Genomic DNA, 21,355 nt, shown 5'->3' with positions numbered 1-21,355 from the left:
TTAAATCCTATTTGTACTCCTTCAGGAACATTATTAAAACTTGTTTTATAAAACTTATTTCCCAAGATGCATATGTATAAGTTACTGTTCTTCAAAAAAAATTTCTATGTGACCAAAATTTCCAAATCATTATAAATAAATTATTCATTTGTTAACTGCCAGAAATAACTGTTTTTCTTGCACTGGTCTCCTTGAAGGTAGCCTCAGAAATGATATACTTACCATTATCGAAAAGCACATATTGTTTAGTAATCAGTTAGAAAGAGACATTACTCACCTTGCATGCTGATCTTTACTGAAATGCTAATCTAATTTAACGGCCAGGTCTGAGGTAATCTTTATTTTGCATAAGTGAGCTGAAAAATTTACAGTTTGCCAAGAGAATGCAAGCGATTCAACATCCACTTGTGCATTTTGATTCCCAGATACAGAGACAACAAAAGAGTAACCCTGAATCAGTTTGTCCATGAAGTTAAGGTAAAAATATCATAAACTACTGAATGATACATGTGTCTGTTTTATCACAATTTTGAAAATAATGTCTTTTTTTTCAAACAGTACTTTGACAGTGAAATAAAATACAAATAGGAAAAGTTATCTCTCTGATTTAAATGTCCAATTAAATAGACTCCAAATTCTTTGTGTTTATTCTGTCAATATCAAAATGCATTTTCTGCAGCAGTGTGTTCCAGATATTTGGTTTCATGAACCAGAAACAATGGCAACAACTGGGAACTGGGGGTTGCCGTAATGCTGGCAAAATTTACTTTTGCTAAGACAGGACATAAAATAAAAACAAGTCCCAAACAAAACAAAAGCAGTAAAATCAAACATGAATTCACCATCCACCATTCACTAAATAGATGTCAGCTGAGCACCCATTTTCATGTTGTGCAGCCCTCCACCAGGACAACAGAGAGAAAATGAACAAAATTATCATGTCCCCTGCCCTTATGGACCTTCTAGTTATAGCCAAATATTTAAAGAAATGAATAGATATTATAAAACATACGATGCACCATGTTGGAAAATAGAGACAGTATCACAGAAGGATTCATCTTAGGTTGAGGATCCAGACAACCTCTCTGAAAAAACAGCATTTAAGTTGAACCCTTAAGAGTATGAGTCAGTCAAGTATATTAGAGGTAAAGAATGTTCCAAGAAGAGGAAATAATATGTGCACAGGGAGAGGATACCTGTTACTAAAAATTTACTATTCTAAAGTTTTCATCTACTATTCAAAAACTTTACAGTTGGTTTGAGGGTTCAAAAGCACGACACAGCAGACATGGTCTCTGCCATTATAAAACTTATAAGCTAGTGAGGGAAAGACAATTAAAAACACCCAAAGAACAAATGATCCAATCAAGAAATGGGCAGAAAACATGAACAGACATTTTTCGAAAGAAGAGATCCAAATGGCCAACAGACACATGAAAAAGTGCTTAACATCGCTCGGCATCAGGGAAATCCAAATCAAAACCTCAGTGAGGTATCACCTCACACCAGTCAGAATGGCTAAAATTAACAAGTCAGGAAATGACAGATGTTGGCGTGGATGCAGAGAAAGGGGAACCCTCCTCCACTGTTGGTGGGAATGCAAGCTGGTGCAGCCACTCTGGAAAACAGTGTGGAGGTTCCTCAAACAGTTGAAAATAGAGGTACCATACGATCCAGCAATTGCACTACTGGGTATTTACCCCAAAGATACAAATGTAGGGATCCGAAGGGGTACGTGCACCCCGATGTTTATAGCAGCAATGTCCACAGTAGCCAAACTGTGGAAAGAGCCAAGATGTCCATCGACAGATGAATGGATAAAGATGTGGTGTATATATATATACAATGGAATATTATGCAGCCATCAAAAGGAATGAAATCTTGCCATTTGCAACGACGTGGATAGAACTGGAGGTTGTTATGCTGAGCGAAATAAGTCAATCAGAGAAAGACATGTATCATATGACCTCACTGATTTGAGGAATTCTTAATCTCAGGAAACAAACTGAGGGTGCTGGAATGGTGGGGGGTAGGAAGGATGGGGTGGCTGGGTGATACACATTGGGGAGGGTATGTGCTATGATGAGTGCTGTGAATTTTGTAAGACTGTTGAATCACAGATCTGTACCTCTGAAACAAATAATACATTATATGCTAAAAAAAAAAAAGAAGAAGAAGAAGAAGATAGCAGGAAGTGAAGAATGAAGGGGGGGAAATCGGAGGGGGAGATGAACCATGAGAGACGATGGACTCTGAAAAACTGAGGGTTCTAGAGGGGAGGGGGTGGGAGGATGGGTTAGCCTGGTGATGGGTATTAAAGAGGGCATGTTCTGCATGGAGCACTGGGTGTTACACACAAACAATGAATCATGGAACACTACATCAAAAACTAATGATGTAATGTATGGTGATTAACATAACATAATAATAAAAAAAACACTATTAAAGAGAACAGATCAATGATAGTGAACATTTGATGTGCTAAACCCAATCCAATCTAATCTGTAGGCTGAAACATGGACGAATCATCAGAGGAGGTGGCATGTCCAAACGAATTACAGATTGAATTAGAAGAAATGGGGAGATGCATAAGTAGTACTTGTGGTGAGGCTGGAAAAATAAATAGCAGTTTGCCTCTCCAAGGGTCTTTTCAATCAAGTTTGTGACTTAATACTTGTAGAGTTTCAGCAGGGAAGTGGAATGACTTATGTTTTTACATAAATAAAATGTGTTTTACATAAAGACTCTGACTACATATGGAGACGAAATATTTTGAAAAGAAAAAAAATTAAATATAGGGAAAGCAGTTAAAATACTATAGTGGTTTTCTAGGTATCCAATGATAGTTGTCTGCAATAAAAGGTGACAGAGAAAACCAAAAGAAATTAAAAGATTCAAAGGAAGTTTAGCAGGTAGCGTTAACAAGAATTAGTGATTTATTCAGTGGAGGTAAGGTTAAATTAAGTCAAAAACCCCCTTAAGTATTTTCTGTATAATGTATATAAAAATTTGTATTTATAACAAAATAACAATAGTATCTACACATTCTAAAGCTACAATTATTCAATTATTTGGGTTTTCATATTTTGAAATTTATTTACAATGAGTGTGTGTTAATTTCCATACCACATAATCTAGGAAAATTTGTTTAAAATGTCAGCTATTCAGTTGATTACATTTTCTCACTAAATAACCCCAAAAAGCAATTTGGAGGACTTTTTTGGTAATAACTACAGGTAAGGTATCCTTTATATTTCTTTTTTTAAAGGCAAAATTATATAAAATTCCAATTTTATTAATTTATTCATTCTCCACGTGTGCCAAAGTGACTGTTTAGAAAATCAATAACAAATTATATTGTTTTTGACAGTCCACCTTGCATTTTTTCCCCATAGTATATGCATTCTACTTGAGGTATCCATGTGGTTAATTATTAACTTTGTGGGTAGTAGCAAAGCACATACCAAAAAGTTAATGTCAAGCAAAGAACATGGGCTTTGAGGATCCCTGATCTTCAGATTATAGCTTTAAGAGAGAGATCTAGTCAACTGGCCTCATCTTACTGTCGTGGTTCTCGGGAATGAACTGAGCCCCTGAATGCATGCAGGGATATAAAACTGCAAATATAATCTCTAATTCACACAGAATATAATCCCTCCCTCTCCCTACCTTCTGTTTGAGTCTTGGTTTTTCTCTCCATTTCCCACACTTGGACTAGTGTTCAGGTCTGAGATCTAGAGCGGTAGAGTGGATATTGATTCTTGGAGTTGATCTCTGCTTGCATGAGGTGTGTTCATGTTAATTCACGCTGCCATTGCCAAGAAGTTTCTCTGGAACTAAGATTCTGGTATCTGTCACTGCACATTCAAATAGTGCTATACTACTTCACTAGGAGTGTGGGTACCTTATGATAACAACATAGTTCTAATATTCCCCTTGCCTTTCTTGTATCATTGCCGTCATTCATTTATATATAACACATATAAACATGTACATACAATACATACATAAGCATACATAATAGAATACATTGGTGCTATTATTATTTTGGACAAACTATTATCTGTTAGATCAATTAAGTAAAGAAACATAAAAGCTTTTTGGTTTACCATCACTTATTTCTTCTTTGATGCTCTTCCTTTCCTTATGTAGAACTGAGTTTCTGACCTGTATCATTTTCCTTCTCTCTGTAGAACTTCTAACATTTTTTGCAAGACAGGTCTACTGGCAACAATTCCATCAATTTTTGTTTGTCTGAGAAAGTCTATTTCTTCTTCACTTTGGAAGGGTAACTTCACAGGGTACAGAATTCTACGTGTAGGGTTTTTTTTCTCTGAACACTTTAAATATTTCACTCCTCTCTCTTCTTGCTTACTTGGTTTCTGGAAAGAAGTTGGATGTAATTTTTATCTTTGTTCCTCCATAAGTAAGGTGTTTTTTTTTGTTTTTGTTTTTAATCTCTGGCTTCTTTCAGGAGTTTTCCCTAATCTTTGATTTTCTGTATTCTGAAAATGATATGCTGAGGTATAGCTTTGTTGGCATTTATTCTGTTTGTTTATTCTAAGTTTTCTGCATCTGTGGTTTGGTGTCTGACAATTTCAATCAATTCATAGTTATTATTGTTTCAAATATTTCTTCTGTTTCTTTCTTTTTCTTCTGGTATTCCCACTACAGGTCTGTTACATCTTTTGTAGTTGTCCCACTAACCTTGGATATTCCTTTCTGTTTTGTTTTTGGTTTTTCTTTTTTCTTTCAGTCTTTGTTCTCTTTGCTTTTTGGTTTTCCAGGATTCTATTGAAATATCTAGTTCAGAAATCCTTTCCTCAGCTGTATCCTGTCTACTAATAAGCCCATCAAACGCATTCTTCCTTTCTGTCACAGTGTATTTTTATCTCTAATATTTTCTTGGGTTCTTTCTTAGGATTTCCATCTCTCTGCTTACATTGCTTTCTGTTATTGCATGCTGCCCACTTTATACATTAGAGCCCTTTGCATATTAATCATCATTGTTTTAAATTTTTGGTCTGATAAATCCCAACATTTCCTGCCATGTTTTGTTCTGATGCTTGCTTTGTCTCTTCAAATTGTATGTGTGGGGAGGGGGTTGCCTTCTTTTGGTATGCCTTGTAAGTTTTTCTTGATAGTCAGACATGATATACTGAGTAAAAGGAGCTCCTGTAAATAAGCCTTTAGTAATGTGGTGGTGAGGTGTTGGGGGAGAGGCAGAGATCTGTATAGTCCTATAATTAGGTCTTTTAGTTAGCCTGTGCCTCTACTGTGAACTTCACAAGTATTTTGAAGGTTTTTTTTTTTTTTTTTCCCTCCCCCACCTTAGTGGGACAGGATGGCTAGAGTGGGCTGGGGTTGGGTATTTCCCATTCCCTACTTCATTTGGTCTCTCATAATACCCCAGTAGGTTAGGTTCTATTTAACCAGTTTGCCCTGAGGGCAGGCCTTGTTAAGAAGAAGAGAATGCTATTCAGAATGGTTCCTTTTCCCCTTTCCTTGTAGAAGCACAAGAGGATTTTTCTCTGATATTTACAATGGGAACCTGGTTCAAACTCCTGGAGGTAAATCTCACATTATGGTGCCCCACTGGATTTCCCTGGAGTTTAAACTCTCAGACTTGTTCACACTGAGTGTCCAGCAATTTGACAATTAGAGCTCAGGTCTTCCTGCCCTGTCACTGGTTCCCAAGGTGGTTTACGTTTATGAGTTTCTGTTCTGGTAAATCACAACCCCCTCCCTTTGCCTGCCTGCCTCTCCAATGACAGCGGTTGCCGTTGTGTTCGCCTCCCGCACTCTTTTGGATCCAAGAAGAGTTTTTTTAATTTTTCAGTCTGTCCAGCTTTTTCTTGTTAGGTTGAACTTACATGTGGGATCAGAACTTGTCATATCTACCATACAGAAAAGTATTCTTTAACAGTACTCCTTGTCTATACCATCATCATCTTAACTTTGAAGTTAAATTCCTTGAATATTGATGATATCCATGATTAATTTTCAGTTTCCCATGTCCCTTGTTTGTTGTGAGAGCTTGTTTTATGGAAAAATTAAAGTTTGACCTTGGTAAAATATGATGTATGTCTAATTCCAAATTTTAAGAGCATTTGTTTAAATTCATGCATTATAGCTTTCATTCAGTTTCTAAATGAATAGCTATTTATATCTAACTTCTAGGTTACATGCATCTGGAAATCAGAGTGTAAATAACTATACCTTAAACTGAATTAGGTCAAGAACTTCTTTTGTTTGATTGGTAAATAATGCAAATAAAAGAATTCCAAAGTTGTATCAACATTTTCTTAAAGGCACATTTTCCCATTTGGCAGGGAGTTGGGAAGGGTTCATTCTCACACAATTTGATATATTCCCTATAGAACATCAACCCAAAGGGGGGAAAAAAACAGATAAGAATGTTTGCCATTGATAATTTTACTCTTGTGTTTCTGACTGCCTAAAATAAATTGCTGTTATGTCAATGTTTTAAAATATCTACTTGCATCATTTTTTTTTTATTCCTTAAACACTTTCAACTATATTACCTTGTACCTTTCTTTTTCTTTTTCCAGGTGAAAGGAAAAGAGCTCATCAGTTCTCAATAAATCCAAAGTCACAAATTTATTGAGTAAGGGTAACAGGCGTAGGGTTTCTGATTTATGGTGCCCTTTGCAAGTTCTAGTTAGCCTACTTGGTTTCTTCAGACCTCTCCCACATATTCACTAGCTAATGGTCTTCTATCACTTCCTATTCTAGACATGTCTTTCAGAGAACTCCATTAACACCAGTGTAGTTCTTAATTACCTCTTTGTTAGCATGGGTGATTTGCTTTACAGATTCTTTCTTTAGCTGATAAAACATTCCTATGTCCAATTTAAAAAGATTTTGTTTAATCAGATCCCTGAGCTAATGAAGACCATGTTTAAAGCTATTTAAAGGTCTTTTTAAATATTTGATGGTAGTATGGAATAAGTTAAAAATTTGCTGAATTTTTGTTTTTATTTAAAAAATATTAATAGCTTTTCATGTAATGAGTTTAACCACATTTACTTTGCAAACAAATTACTTTAGGCTACAAATTCAAAACCATTTTTTAAATAGAGTAAGGTGTTCCTTAAATAAGAGAGTCTAGGCAAATTGGTACTATAGAAAGTGTTGCTGGTAATTGAGGATCAAAGTCTAAAAGTAAAATTCCCTGTCAACACCAAAAGACATCCAAAGTGTACGTCTGGATATTTTTCTTCTTTCCCACTTTACTTTATCTCAAGGGCAAAATCCACCTAATGGTAACCAGGAAAAAAAAAAAAAGTCTCCCACTGAATTTAAAAATGAGAAAGTAATATAAAATTATTCATATTTATCCTTTTTATTGCATTGTCTCTATATTTGTAGCAGAAACCTTGTATTCCCTATGTTAAGTCATACTTATTCTTGTGAAAGAATTAATGTTTAACTTTCTGAAAAATAAATTCCACTACTATATTTCCTGGCTATAAGGTAATAGGTTTCTGAGGCACTATAAGGAATATCTCCAGTGAATCCTAAATCACAAATATCCTCACTCTCTACATGGGAATATAGAACTTGGAATAACCTCGTAATAAAATGAAGAGGAGGAAGAGACTATAATTAACTGAAGACCGGTCCTTTCATTTTACTTTCGAGGCATTTCACTCAGTAACATATGTCCATTATACTTCTTAAGCACAGTACAGCTCTGTCCCTACACTAAAAGCATTATTGATTCTATTCTCATGTGTGTGTCATGGGCATAGTGCCACCTGTTCTGCAACAGCATAGCTCCAGCATCTGGCCTTCCTCCATTTTGTATTATTCATCAAGCACACGTGTAGGGGTTTTATGTTTGCAATCTGTTCCTCATGTGAATCTTCAATTCTTTGTGAAGTTACGATGAATAAGGAACGGAGACTAGAACCAGAGATATCATCTGGCTTTACATATAGCCTGCCCCGGTGTCTGCCTATATGGTGTGATCTGAAAGTTTCTTGCAGAGTAGCATATCCTGAAATACACTTTAATCAATCCAAAATGATGTCTGAAATGTACCAGGATGGCAAAAATCCACTTCTTTTTTCTATACATTTCAGTTTCCCTAACAGTAGAGGACAAAAATTACATAATTCAGAAGGTGAAAAGAGTAACATATAAGTCAACTATCAGTTGACTTATTTCTGGTTACATGTTATTTCTCAGTTACAAAATAGAGTTATTGTGATTTTACTTGTAATTATACAAAAATTCCAGAAAATGATAAATAAGCAATAAAATTCATAATAGAAAAAATATGTAACTACAATTAATCTTTTGGTATTCTTGATTCTAGTCTTAACTCTGTATGTGCATATGTTTGCAACAAATACATATACATAAAGGAATATATATATATACACACACACATATGTATGCATTATATATATGATTTGAGATATTTTTTGGCTAAAACATATATTAAATAAGGACATACATAATTCAATGATGGATTTATTATTTTCAATTAGGAAGCAGTTTTTACCTTTCTTGGTTGTCATTTTGTCCCCAAGGCATAATTTAGTATCTAGCACATAATGCAGTCGATATCTTGAGTAAACTATAAAACTTATTTATACACACACACACACACACATATAGTGAGTGTGTGTGTGTGTTAACTTACATAGAGGCAGATTATAAAGAGGCCAAATTCTGTGGGTCAAATACCTTTGATTAGGGATAGTTTTAGAATTATGACTGTGGGTCTGCAGGAACTACACTACCCCAAGCTATGTTTTATAGAGGGAGGCTATTCCCATGTTCACAAAATGGGGTTCTGCAGGCATTTTAGGCTTTTAGTGGGTGGGGCTAGAGATGCTTGCTCTACTGTTAGGCATGGGACTGATACATATACAAAATAATTATTTTGCATTTTCCATTGCTCTGTCATATGTCCTATTTTGTCTATTCATATAAATGAAAAACTAGTTTGTTACTATCTGAGCATAGAAATCAACTTTGTTTTATATACAAACATGAAATGTTTTCAAATGTTTTACTATAAACTTAATTCCAAAATCCAAGTGTCTTGTGAACGGGGGCGCAGTTGTTTTTCATTCTGATCAGGTCTTAAACAGAGTGATTCATTATTTATGAAAATCAGCCTACTAATAGTAATGTTGCTATGGTACTGGATCACCGATATTAAAATATGTTTTTTTTTATTCTCACATGGTGATTCTATCTGCAAGTGTAAGTATTTGACTAGTTCATTATATATTTTAGTTTAGTAGTACCTAAACATATTAAAACATATTTACTATGAAGTATTTATATGGAGTCCTTTATATTGTTAAGGTGTTATATATATTTGGTAAATTTTATGTATAATAGGCTATACCATACTTAAATTAATTTTAAGAGAAATGTGGGTTGAATTGTGTCCCCTGAAAAGATATGTTGAAGTTCTAATCCCAGGTACCTGTGAATGTTTACCTGGAAATAGGATCTTTGCCAATGTAATCAAGTTTAGATGGAGTCATACTGCATTAGGGTGCGTCCCAAATCCAATGACTGATGCTTTAATAACAGAAAGAAGAAGGAAATTCACATACACAGATACACAGATACATAGGGAAGAAGGCCACATGAAGACAGAAGTAGAAACTGGAATTATGCTGCCACCAACTAAAGGAAAACTGAAGATTGTCAGCAACCTCCAGAAGACAGGAAGAGAAGAAAAAAAAAATGTTCCCTAGACCCTTCGGAGGGAGCATTGGCCCTGCTGATACCTTGATTTTAGACTTCTAGCCTACAGAGCTGTAAAATAATAAATTTCTTTTGTTCTCAGCCACTCAGGCTGTGGTACTTCATCATGGCAGTTCTAGGAGTTCTTGTAGAGAGTAAGGGGGTATTACAAATTATATTCAAAGGAAAAGGGTGAAGATTGGGTTCACAGCAATTAAAAACACTGAAATATGAATAGACTGTTCCATTGACTTTCATGGTCCTTCAGGATATTCGTGGAACTTGCCTTTCTCAACCAATCCTTTCACTACTACCCCTCCTGGAATTTACCATTATCTGAACACACACACCTTTATTTGTGCTCATAATTCTGCTGGTAATGATAATCCCCTTACATCTTCCTGATTAAATAATAACTACTAAGCACAGCCCATCTCAAAGGCAAACTCCTCCTTCCTGTATGCCACCAACCAGATGTATTGTTAATGTGCCACTTTGTCTTCACTTTTTTATAACAATTAAACAAGTATATCCTGACTTGTATTATGATTGTCAGTATACAAATCTATTTGTCCATAGTTTACTGAAAACAGAAACTATGTCTTACTGATTTTCGCATTCTCAACTGTACTGACCAAAGCACACTGAATGCAGTTTACAATCAGTTAAATAAATAAATAGATAAAAAATATTTTGTGATACAGAGAAAGTGTTTTTAAAAGAGGAGCTCTGGGAGATTAACCACTTTTCTGGGAGAGTATAATAGAATCATAAGAATTTAAAAGTGCTCACTTTGGCAGCACATATACTAAAATTTGAAATAATTTAAAGACTAAAGAAATTGGTGACAACCATTAAAGGCTAAGGCAAAGAAAGAATTTGCTTAAAAAATATGAGAAAAAGTGAAAAAAGATGGATTTGACTAGAACAAAAGCATATTTTGTCTCAGGCAAGGCAGAAAGTAAAATTTACATTTCCCATTTGTGTCTATCATGTTCATGTACAGATTGATGGCCAAGGCCTGGAAGCAACCTTCATGATGTCCTAAGATGATGGATCTTGAAGGCTTAATATTTTTAACAATTTATATAATCCACATCCCCCAAAAAAGGCATTTATTAATCTCCTTTCCTCTTTTATTCTCATTGCTTCAGAATTAGGCCATTTCAATAGGCAAGGCAATTTTATTATAGATACCAGCTACAACACATATTTGGTAAATCTTAATAACATCTTCTCACACCTACACAGTAAATTACTAGTAAAAACTGCTTTAGCTGTGACATTTTCACTATTTGCATTATCATCAACTCTTATATAGGCACATATTTCAATTTTGAAAAGAGAAGATTTCACAAACATTATGACATTTGATTGAATGGACTAATTTAAAAACCATGCCTTATTAAAATATTTTCTGAAGTCAGATTTCTCTCCAAAAAGCAGTATTAAGCAGATCTGTAATTATAACTAGCACCCTTCCCTCAAGATGGCCAATATGCTATTTCTGTAAATTTATTTTCCGTAACTTTCTCTCTCTGTCCTCCACATTAGTGACTTAAAATTTCAAGTTATATCTGAATTCCCTCACACTCAGCATTCCTCAATGTACTATTCATAGCCTATAAACAGATGAATATGACATTTGACAGTCAAACTTGAAGAGATTGTTATAAAACAATATTTAAAAGTCATTCATGTATTTTTATTCACAAAGTTATTTGTGCTTTGGAAAAGATTCCCTGGATATCTTTAAACCAAAGATATAAATATATATATAAAGCAAATAACCAGAATCACTGGAATTTCACACAACCTAGAAACTAAATAGGTAGACATCTCCACAAGAGCTTTTCAATAACTCATGCTACCTGGGGCTTGTCAAACTCTACTCCACTTACTTGTCTGATCTGATCCCTCTCTAAGGTTTTTTTTGTTTTGTTTTTTTCATTTTTTTGGAGCTCATATCCTTTTTTTTTTCCAGTGTCTCAGTAGATAATTGAAAACCATACATAATATCATAAAAATAATATAATTATACAGCTACATAGTAATAGAATTGTATAGCTATATGGTAAAAATTCATGTGTAATAAATAATTTAAACCAGTGGTTCTTAACTGGAGATGATTTTGCTTTCCAGGAGAGTGTCTAGAGACATTTTTTATCACTATAAGGGTTGTACTCCTGGTATCTAATGGGAAGAAGCTAGGGATGCTCCTGTGGTCTGTTCTATGCATTTTAGGATGTTTTAGTATATGAGTCTTTCATCTCCTTAAATTTACTAAAACCTGTCAGGATGACTATTGTATATAAAGATAAGTATTGACAAATATGTGGAGCAATTAGAACCCTTGCACACTATTGAGAATGCAAAATGGTACAGTCACTATGGAAAACAGAATGGATATTCCTCAAAAAATTAAAACCGGAAAAACCATATAACATAGTCAGCCCATTTCTGGGTATTTATCCAAAAGAACTGAAATCAGAATTTGAAAGAGACATTACCACTCTTATGTCCATTACAGCAACATTCACAATAGCCAAGTTATAGAAACCACCTACTATCCCTCAAAAGATGAATGGATAAAGAAAATGTGGCTTATACATACAATGGAATATTATTTGGCCTTAAAAAAAAAAAGAAGGAAATTTTGCAATACACAACAACATGGATGACGCTTGAAGATCTTAATCTAACGAAATAAATCAATCACAGAGAGACAAATACTGTATAATTCCACTTATATAATGTGTCTAAAATAGTCAAATTCATAGAATCGCAGAGTGGAATGTGGTTACTAGGGACTGGGTGGAGGAGGAAATGGAAAGTTACCTAACAACTGGCACAAAATTTCAGTTGAGCAAGATGAGGAAGCTTTAGAGATCTGTTGTACAGCATTGCACCTAGGATCAGCTTAATTGCACTATATACTTAAAAATTGTTAAGAGGCTTAATCTCATGTTAAGTGTTTTTACCACAGTAAAATGTTTTTTCTTACTTAAAAAATAAATGGCTGTGACACACTTTTAGCTGGTACATACTCTCTTCAACTTCTCTTACTTGCTTCTTTCAATGAAGCCAATTGCCATGTTGTTAGTTGCCCTACAGAATGACCTATGTGGCAAAGATCCAAGAGTGACCTATGGCCAACAGCACTGATGAAGTGAATCCTGCCACGGGCCATGTGAATGAACTTGGAAACGGATCCTTTCCTGCCTGCATATAAAACTGTAACCCTAGCTGGTCCCTTGACTGAATCTTGTGAAAGACTCAAAGTTAGAGGAGATAGCTAAACTATACACTGATTCCTTATGTCCAGAAAATGTGAGATAATAAACAGTGCTGATTAAAACATCAAATTATGGAGTAATTTGTTATGCAGCAATAGATACTAAAACAGATATATAATTTGGAGTTCCCTTTAAATGTATATTTGAAAAATGTTCACGAGGCTTTTAGATATTTCTTAAAGAAAGAAAATATACTACAGGCTGTGTCTATAGACTCTCTTCGACTGTTTTCAGCACAATGATTGGTACAAATAAACCAAAGAAGTAAAATGATTTGGTGGAGGTTTTACTATTTTATCATTGATAATGTAATGTCATAGCTACTATAACATTAATGCATATACAAGTCATCATTTCAGTGTAATATGTCAATCACAATGATTGACTACAGGTAAAAAAAAAGTTTTACTGGTGTTTTGTTACTGTCTAAGTGCTGATATAAGTTAAATAATAGCTAATAAATAATTGCTCAATTCGAACAATATGTGACCTGGCTTTAAAGCCTAAAAAACACTAGTTAACAAAATTGGCAGAGGTTGGTGAGTAACTTAACCACTCTTTTCATAAAATTACACATCTTTAAATGAATATTATTGATCAAGATGGTAATGGCACATAACCTACTAGCTTGATTTATTTCTGCCATCATATGAAACTTTAGGTTCCTGTTGTATCAATATTATGCAGTAATCAAATTATAATGACAAGTGCTTCTCATATATCTTATAGATATGATTCAGGATTTATTTTGATAATTACCATTCTTAAATATTTCTCAATTATAAATCAGTAAAATTAGAGTAGTAACACTACTGTCTTGAGTTCTTCTAAAAGTACCTGACACACAATAAGGCCAGCCTATATATGTTGTCATATTAAAACTGTAAAACTATATCAAACTGTATTAACCATATTAAATTTTTTAATCACGGTATTTTTTAAGAGAAGGGTCTATCAAGGAAAACCTCACAAAGAAGACTTTGTAATGATTACTGAGTAGTGAATAGCTGATACCAAAAAGGCAGGCAGAGTACCATTCCAAGCAGCAAGTGCAAAAAGTACAGGCTCCAACGTGTATGAAGAAAGCCATAATTTTTCTAGAATCTTGGACAAATATCTACCAGCAATTATACACAATTATATTAAAAAAAATGATGTCTAAGAACATCTGATCAGTTAACACACAAAGTTGAAAGACTTTAAGGACGCCTTGTCCTAGCACCACTTTATGTTCCTGAGCTTGGAATCTAATCCTAATAAAAGTGATACATGGCATTTTTGTACTCTTTCATTTTTTTGTTAATTATGAAAGCACATTCGTTATAACCTCCTATACTACACCAATTTATATGCTGTGGAACTGCCCGTTGACCTCTATGTGCCACAGTATTCCACAACCACTTGTCTCAAAGCAATGTGATTATGTTAATCAAAAAGCTGCCAGGCACAGGAGTCACTTAAAAATTGCTACCCAAAGGCCTTCCATTTGTCTTGTTTTAGAGAAAAATAAAAAGTATATATATATTTTTATTTATATTCATTTTATATATATATATATAAAAGTGTGTGTGTGTGTATATATATGTGTGTGTGTATATGTGTGTGTGTGTGTGTGTGTGTGTGTGTGTGTGTGTGTGTATAAAATGAATAGTTTAAGCATGATCCCTGGTGCCTACTAGTACAACAAAACTCTGATATGCTTATAAATACTCCCCATAGCTTTCCCAGGTCCAATATCATATTTTCTTTCCAGTTTACAAAATTTCTCTATTTTTACTTGAATCTTTCAAATGAAACATTCAATATTTCATTTTGGTGACTTTGGATTTTATTCCATTTTTTAAATACATGTGAATTTGGTGCCTATTTTTTGGTAAAATCCTTTGAATTCAGTTGTAAAAAAACATAGATATGGTCCTCTAATAGAATTTGGGCAAACAGAAAGATAATTAAAACAGATAATTATACTAAGATCTGATAAGCATTGTGATAGAGGAAATATTGAATGAGACAAAAGCAAAAAAAAAAAAAAAATAGGTAGAATGAACTTAGTCTCAGGGCCAGAAAAGTGTTCCAGAGGAAGCACTGTTTAAGGGAGAGACTTAGAAGATAAGAGTTGCTCAGAGAAAGTGAGAAATGTGAAGGGCAGATAGTGGGAGAATAAAGTGACAGACTCAATTTTGGACAAAATCAAAAGCCTAAAAGGAAGACAAGGCAGGTGATTTTGGTGAGCAAAAATAGTTCAATATATCTGAGGTTTAGAGTTTATGGGCATTGAATATATGACTGAGAGAAGTCAAGAGATGAGGTTGGAGGGAAAAGCAAAGACCCATGATGTAAGGCCCAGCAAGGCAGGTTGCTTTATTCTTAGGACAATGGGAATCCAATGAAAGAATTAAAGCAGTGTAGACATTTTTTTAAGAGATGATCCTACTACAGTGTGCAAAATGAATAAGCCGTTTAAAATAATCTGTTGTACTAGTTCAGGCAAGAGATGATCTGATCATTGCCTTTACTAGAAGGATGACTACAGAGGAATTTGTTAGATGCTTAGGAAATAGAAATGTCAGTATTTGGTATCTGAATAGTGTACTAGTAAGGGCAGAAGGAGAAATAACTGATGATTTCTATTTTATTACCACTTTGAAAATAGGTTTAACAGTAGAATCATTTACTGTGAAGAGAGCTTCTCAGTTGAGAACTAAGTATAATGTATTCAGTTTTGACTACATACATTGATACGCCAAACAGAAATGACCAATGATCAAGAAGCTATACAATTCCACCATTTCTTTAGCACTTTTTGGAGTAAAATGAAATGTATTACTCTTCTGAAAATGTTAATGTACTCTCTTCAATAATATTCCTGCAGTGCTGATCCACAGCATACAAAGGCCTAAAGATTGTTTCACAACTGCTGTTAGAAGATAAAGTGAAATATTGAAAGAGCCAAGGAAAATCTTGAGATACTAATAGGTGAGTTAGACAATGAATTATCTGAAAGAACCCTGAATTATGGCACTATGTGAATGTCTTGATGGCAATTATATTTGTGTTTTTTTTGTATGGCACAACTCAAAGTCACCCATGTGTTCTGGAAATCTGCTGTAGCAGGAGTGACATGTTACATGTTTTTGATGTTTGTGACAATTCTGGGACATTCTGCATTCTCACAGCTAGTCAGGTAGAAAGACAGTGGAAGGAAAATTTGGAGAAGGAGAGAATAGAAATAAAAGGACAGATAAAGGAATGTTCTCTTTTGTAAGGAAACCTCTGCAGATGTATTTCTCAATCTTGGCTATACATGGAATCACCTTTGGAAGCTTTAAAACATACAACCCAATAAGTACAAAATCAATAGCTGTGGGTTTAGGTGATAGGCATGGTACCCTTTAAATGTTTCATTAGTAAACCTGAGACCCCCTTTATTGAGAGTAGCTAGTTTATAACCTCTATTGAAAGGAAAAGATTCACATATTGATATATATATATTTTACAAATATAATTTCTAAGTGTGAAATGTAATATGAATAATTATACTTAAAAATAATAGTTCAATACATCACATCATTAAGAAAAATGATAAAAAAACATATGATGATTTCAATAGACACAGAAAAAGCATTTGACAAAGTACAACATCCATTCATGATAAAAAAAAAAACCCTCAACAAAATAGGTTCGGGGAGGAATATACTTCAACATAATAAAGTCCTTATATGAAAAATCCACAGTTAACATCATACTCAAAGGAGAAAAGCTGAGAGCTTTTCCCCTAAGATCAGGAATAAGACAGGGATGTCCACTCTCACCAGTTTTATTCAACACAGTACTGGAAGTCTTAGCCACACCAATCAGACAACAAAAAGAAATAAAAGGCATCCAAATTGATAAGGAAGAAGTAAAAGTTTCACTATTTGCAGGTGATATGATACTATATTTAGAAAAGCCTAAAGTTGCTACCAAAAACTACTAGAACTGATAAATGAATTCAGTAAAGTCACGGGATACAAAATCGATACAGAAATCTGTTGCATTTCTATCCACTAATAATGAAGCAGCAGAAAGAGAAACTAAGAAAACCTATCTACAACTGCACCAAAACCAATAAAATACCTGGAAATAAAGAGATGAAAGACCTGTACTGTATAAAATAGGAAATACTGAGGAAAGAAATCAAAGATGGATGGCACAAAGAAATAGAAAGGTATTTCATGCTCATGAATTGGAAGAACAAATACTGTTAAAATGTCCATGCTACCCCAATCTACATATTTAATTTAATGCCTATCAAAATACCAACAGCATTTTTCACAGAAGTAGAACAAACAATCCTAAAATTTGTATAGAACCACAAAAGACCCTGATTAGCCAAAGCAATCTGGGAAAAGAAAAACAAAAACTGGAGGTGTCACAATTCCAGACATCAAGTTACATTACAAAGCTGTAGTAATCAAAACAGTATGATACTGGCACAATAATAGACACATAGATCAGTGGAACAGAATAGAAAATCCATAAATAAACCCACAATTATATGCTCAATTATTCTTCAACAAAGGAGGCAAGAATGTGTGATGGGAAAAAAGACTGTACCTTCAACAAATGTTGGGAAAACTGCTGGACAGTTACATGCAAAAGAATGAAACTGGACCACTTTCTTACACCGGACAGAAATATAAACTCAAAGTGGATTAGGGACCTAAATGTGAGAGCTGGGATTATAGAAATCTTAGAAAAGAGCACAGGCAGTAATTTCTTTGAGATCCACTGTAGCATCATATTTCTAGATATGTCTCCTGAGGCAAGAGAAACAAAAGCAAAAATAAACTATTGGTACTTCATCAAAATAAAAAGCTCTCCAAAGCAAAGGAAATAGTCATCAAAACTAGAAAATAACCTACCAAATGGGAGATATTTGCAAATTAAGTATCTGATAAGGGGTTACTATCCAAAATATATGAAAAACTGATATAACTCAACACCCAAAAAACACATAATCCAATTTTAAAATGGACATGAACATGAACAGACATGAACAGACACGAACAGACACTTCTCCAAGAAAAGACATACAGATGGGCAACAGATACATGAAAAGATGCTCACCATCACTCATCATCGGGAAAATGCAAATCAAAATCACAATGAGATATCACCTTACATTGGTCAGAATGGCTAAAATAAAAAACACAATAAACAACAAGTGTTGATGAGGATATGAAGAAAAAGGAGCCCTTTTGCACTGTTGGTGAGAATGCGAACTGGTGTAGTCACTGTGGAAAACAGTATGGAGGTTCCTCAAAATGTTAAAAATAAAACTACCATATGATCCAGTAATTGTACTAATGGATATTTATCCAAAGAACACAAAAACACTAATTCAAAGGGTACGTGCAACCCTATGTTTATTGCAGCATTATTTACAATAGTAAAGATATGGAAGCAGTCCAGGTACCCACTGACAGATAAATGGGTAAAGAAAATGTGGTATGTATACAATGGAATATTATTCAGCCATAAAATGAGCAAACAACATGGATGGATCTAGGGAGTATAATGCTAAGTGAAATAAGTCAGCCAGAGAAAGACAAATACCATACGATTTCACTTGTGTGGAATTTAAGAAACAAAACAAATAGAGAGAGAGAGAGAGAAACCAAGAAACAGATTCTTAACTATAGAAAGCAAACTGATGGTTACCAGATGATGAGGTGGCGGTGGTGGTTGGGGGCAAGAATGGGTAAATAAGTGATGGGGATTAAAGAGTACACTTACGATAAGCACTGAGTAATGTACAGAATTGTAGGGGGGCGGGAAGTAAAGTTTATTGTCTTCCTCACGACCAAGGGTTTTCTTTGGTGATCACAATTTCAGAAGGTACAACAGTAATATGTTATCTATGTGGCATGCAACACTCATTTCTTGAAAAATATTTGTCTTTTAATAAAACGTGTTAAGGGAATTAGTTTTCTTTCTTGAAGTGATGCTATAGGTTACTGAATTATAATATGCAGTTTTATCAGAATAATGTCGGGTTAGTATTTTTTTATTTTTTCGAGTTTTTATTTAAATTCCAGTTAGTTCACTGGATAATACAGTTTAATATTAGTTTCAGGTGTAGAATTTAGTGATTTGGTTTCGTATTCTTAAAAACAGATTTTTCATAGCAATAAGACAAAGAGCAAAGATGTTTGACATATAAAAATAAATCCTAATCAGAATATTTTGAAAAACACTCTTTTTAATCAACTAGTTACTGGATAACCAACCACAACAGGTATACTGTATTTAGAAAAGAACAAGCCCCAGTTCTCACAATGTCTAGCTCATTTTTTTTTCTTCCCAGGTGGAGCCAATCAGTGACCATAACTCTTCTGGTGTTCCAGACCAAACCAGGGATACACTAAAGCAGAAAGAATGGGTAAAAAGTAAAGCAGAACATTGCTGAGCTTCTCTCTTTCTGTACTTTAGTTTCCTTATCTTTAAAACGAAGAATCCCTCAACCACATTTTATTAAGGTAAGTAAGCCATGAGTTGGTAAAATAATTTAACGTTTCCCTCTCATCTTCTAGTCAAAGATCCCTTAAATAAATCTCACACTTCAATATCTGAATGGATGCTGTAATTTCATTAAAATTAACAGGTTTGTCTCCATTTATTTTATCTTTTAGGATGAAAGTTGAACTCTGGAATGTAATAGAGCCCAACAACCTCCCATCTATCCAGATCCCCTCACAAAGTAACTTCTTTAAATATATGTTTGTTGTTAGACACATAAAATATGCCCTCTCTCCAGATACAAGTTAACAATATTCTGAAACACATATGACATTTTTGAATATCTATCCTTGTGTAGATATTAAATATTGTTATATTTTCACATCAAATCAAATAGACATCTTTTTAAATAGGATTTTAATGTGTAGGTGGTCTTTTGAAAATAATTAGATTGCTTATTCTAACAAATGGATATCAGCAAAAGAGTGTTTTTATAAACTACCAAGAATGGAAATTGATTTGTTATAAGAAAATAAACTAAAAATATATGTGTTTAATAAAAGATTCCATCAGAATAAAATTAAGCTAAGATAAATTCTCTTATATGTTCTTATTCTAAGTATGATATTCCAGAAACTTCATTTCTCTTTATCATGTGCCTAAAAAAAATAAAAAGAAAATATAATTTAAAAAACTTGAAAGAATATGTTTAAGCTAGGTAATAAGAAGTAGCACCATAATCTCAACTGAAATAAATGTATTCATATGAGAAAACACCTTTGAAAATGAAGAATGTAGATGATAGCAGCCTTAATTTGTCACCAATATTTTATTTACCCAACAAATATTTATTGAAATCCTACTATATGTTGGGAAGTAGAAACAGAATAGTGATAATGTTAGGCAAAGCAGAGAGCATAGAGTCTAGTGAGAAAACTATTAAAACTTATGCTTATTTTATTATCCAAAAAACCCTATTTCAAGCATCTTTAAAATGTGTAAAACTTTAATATTATTTATAATTTTAACTATGAAGCATACGTGAAATTCCACATAATAAGAAAACTGTCTGCAAACCCAAATACATATTTTTTTCCATAGTCCCTTTGGACAGTGGCAAAACAATTATTTAAAATGGCAAATAATATTTACAGGCTTTGGAAAGTAAGGAAAATCATACTCCTGACTTTATCAGAAAGAATAATACAAAATTTAGGTTTCTAATATGAATATATGTCCTAGTTTTAGGAAACTATCATACTTAAAAAAATCAGAATTTAGGAAAATATGTTTGAGTAGCCTGCACCGTAAGTATCAACCTTGTGTTATGTATCTTACACTCAGCCCCTTGAGCCTTCTCCATGACCTGTCATGATTTCTATTTGCTATGCCAAAGTCTACTTCTGGTTAACTCAACATTTGGGCATTCAGTGATTCTGATCCAAAAGCATTATGAATTACTTCATGAAATTTAAAATTCATATAGGTTGTCTAAAATCTATGTTACAGATTTTCAAATGGAGTGTAGCAGCAAAGAAAGGAGAGTTTCCCAGAGATATTCAAACAGATTAAAGAAATTTCAAGCATTTGTGGTCCTCTCTGGAAAGAAGATGTAATCCTAGAACAATTCTTCCCTACAGGATGGCACATTAGCATCGGCTGAAGACTCTCTACTCACAACTCAATTAGGAAATATAATAGACCAGATTTACCACAGGGGAGGAAAATTAGACTTGAGAATTTGTGTGTGTGTGTGTGTGTGTGTGTGTGTGTGTGTGTGTGTGTGTGTGTGTGTGTGTGTGTCTGGTGGTGGTGGTAGA

General features: G+C 33.9%; 1 long non-coding RNA gene across 1 annotated transcript in view; it reads left to right on the top strand.

The window, feature by feature from the left end:
• Positions 1–21,128, top strand: part of LOC113919294 — a 49,674-nt gene extending 28,546 nt beyond the window's left edge. The window contains exons 2-4 of the long non-coding RNA XR_003518944.2: positions 15,907–16,010; positions 19,384–19,555; positions 21,045–21,128. This is a non-coding gene — a long non-coding RNA (uncharacterized LOC113919294). The remainder of the gene's footprint in view (positions 1–15,906; positions 16,011–19,383; positions 19,556–21,044) is intronic.
• Positions 21,129–21,355: the final 227 nt, after the last annotated feature.

The sequence above is a fragment of the Zalophus californianus genome, chromosome 3 (genome assembly GCF_009762305.2).
Source record: "Zalophus californianus isolate mZalCal1 chromosome 3, mZalCal1.pri.v2, whole genome shotgun sequence".
Lineage (NCBI taxonomy): Eukaryota > Metazoa > Chordata > Mammalia > Carnivora > Otariidae > Zalophus > Zalophus californianus.
The sequence above is the reverse complement of the archived record's forward strand: the minus strand, read 5'-3'. Positions and strand labels throughout refer to the sequence as shown.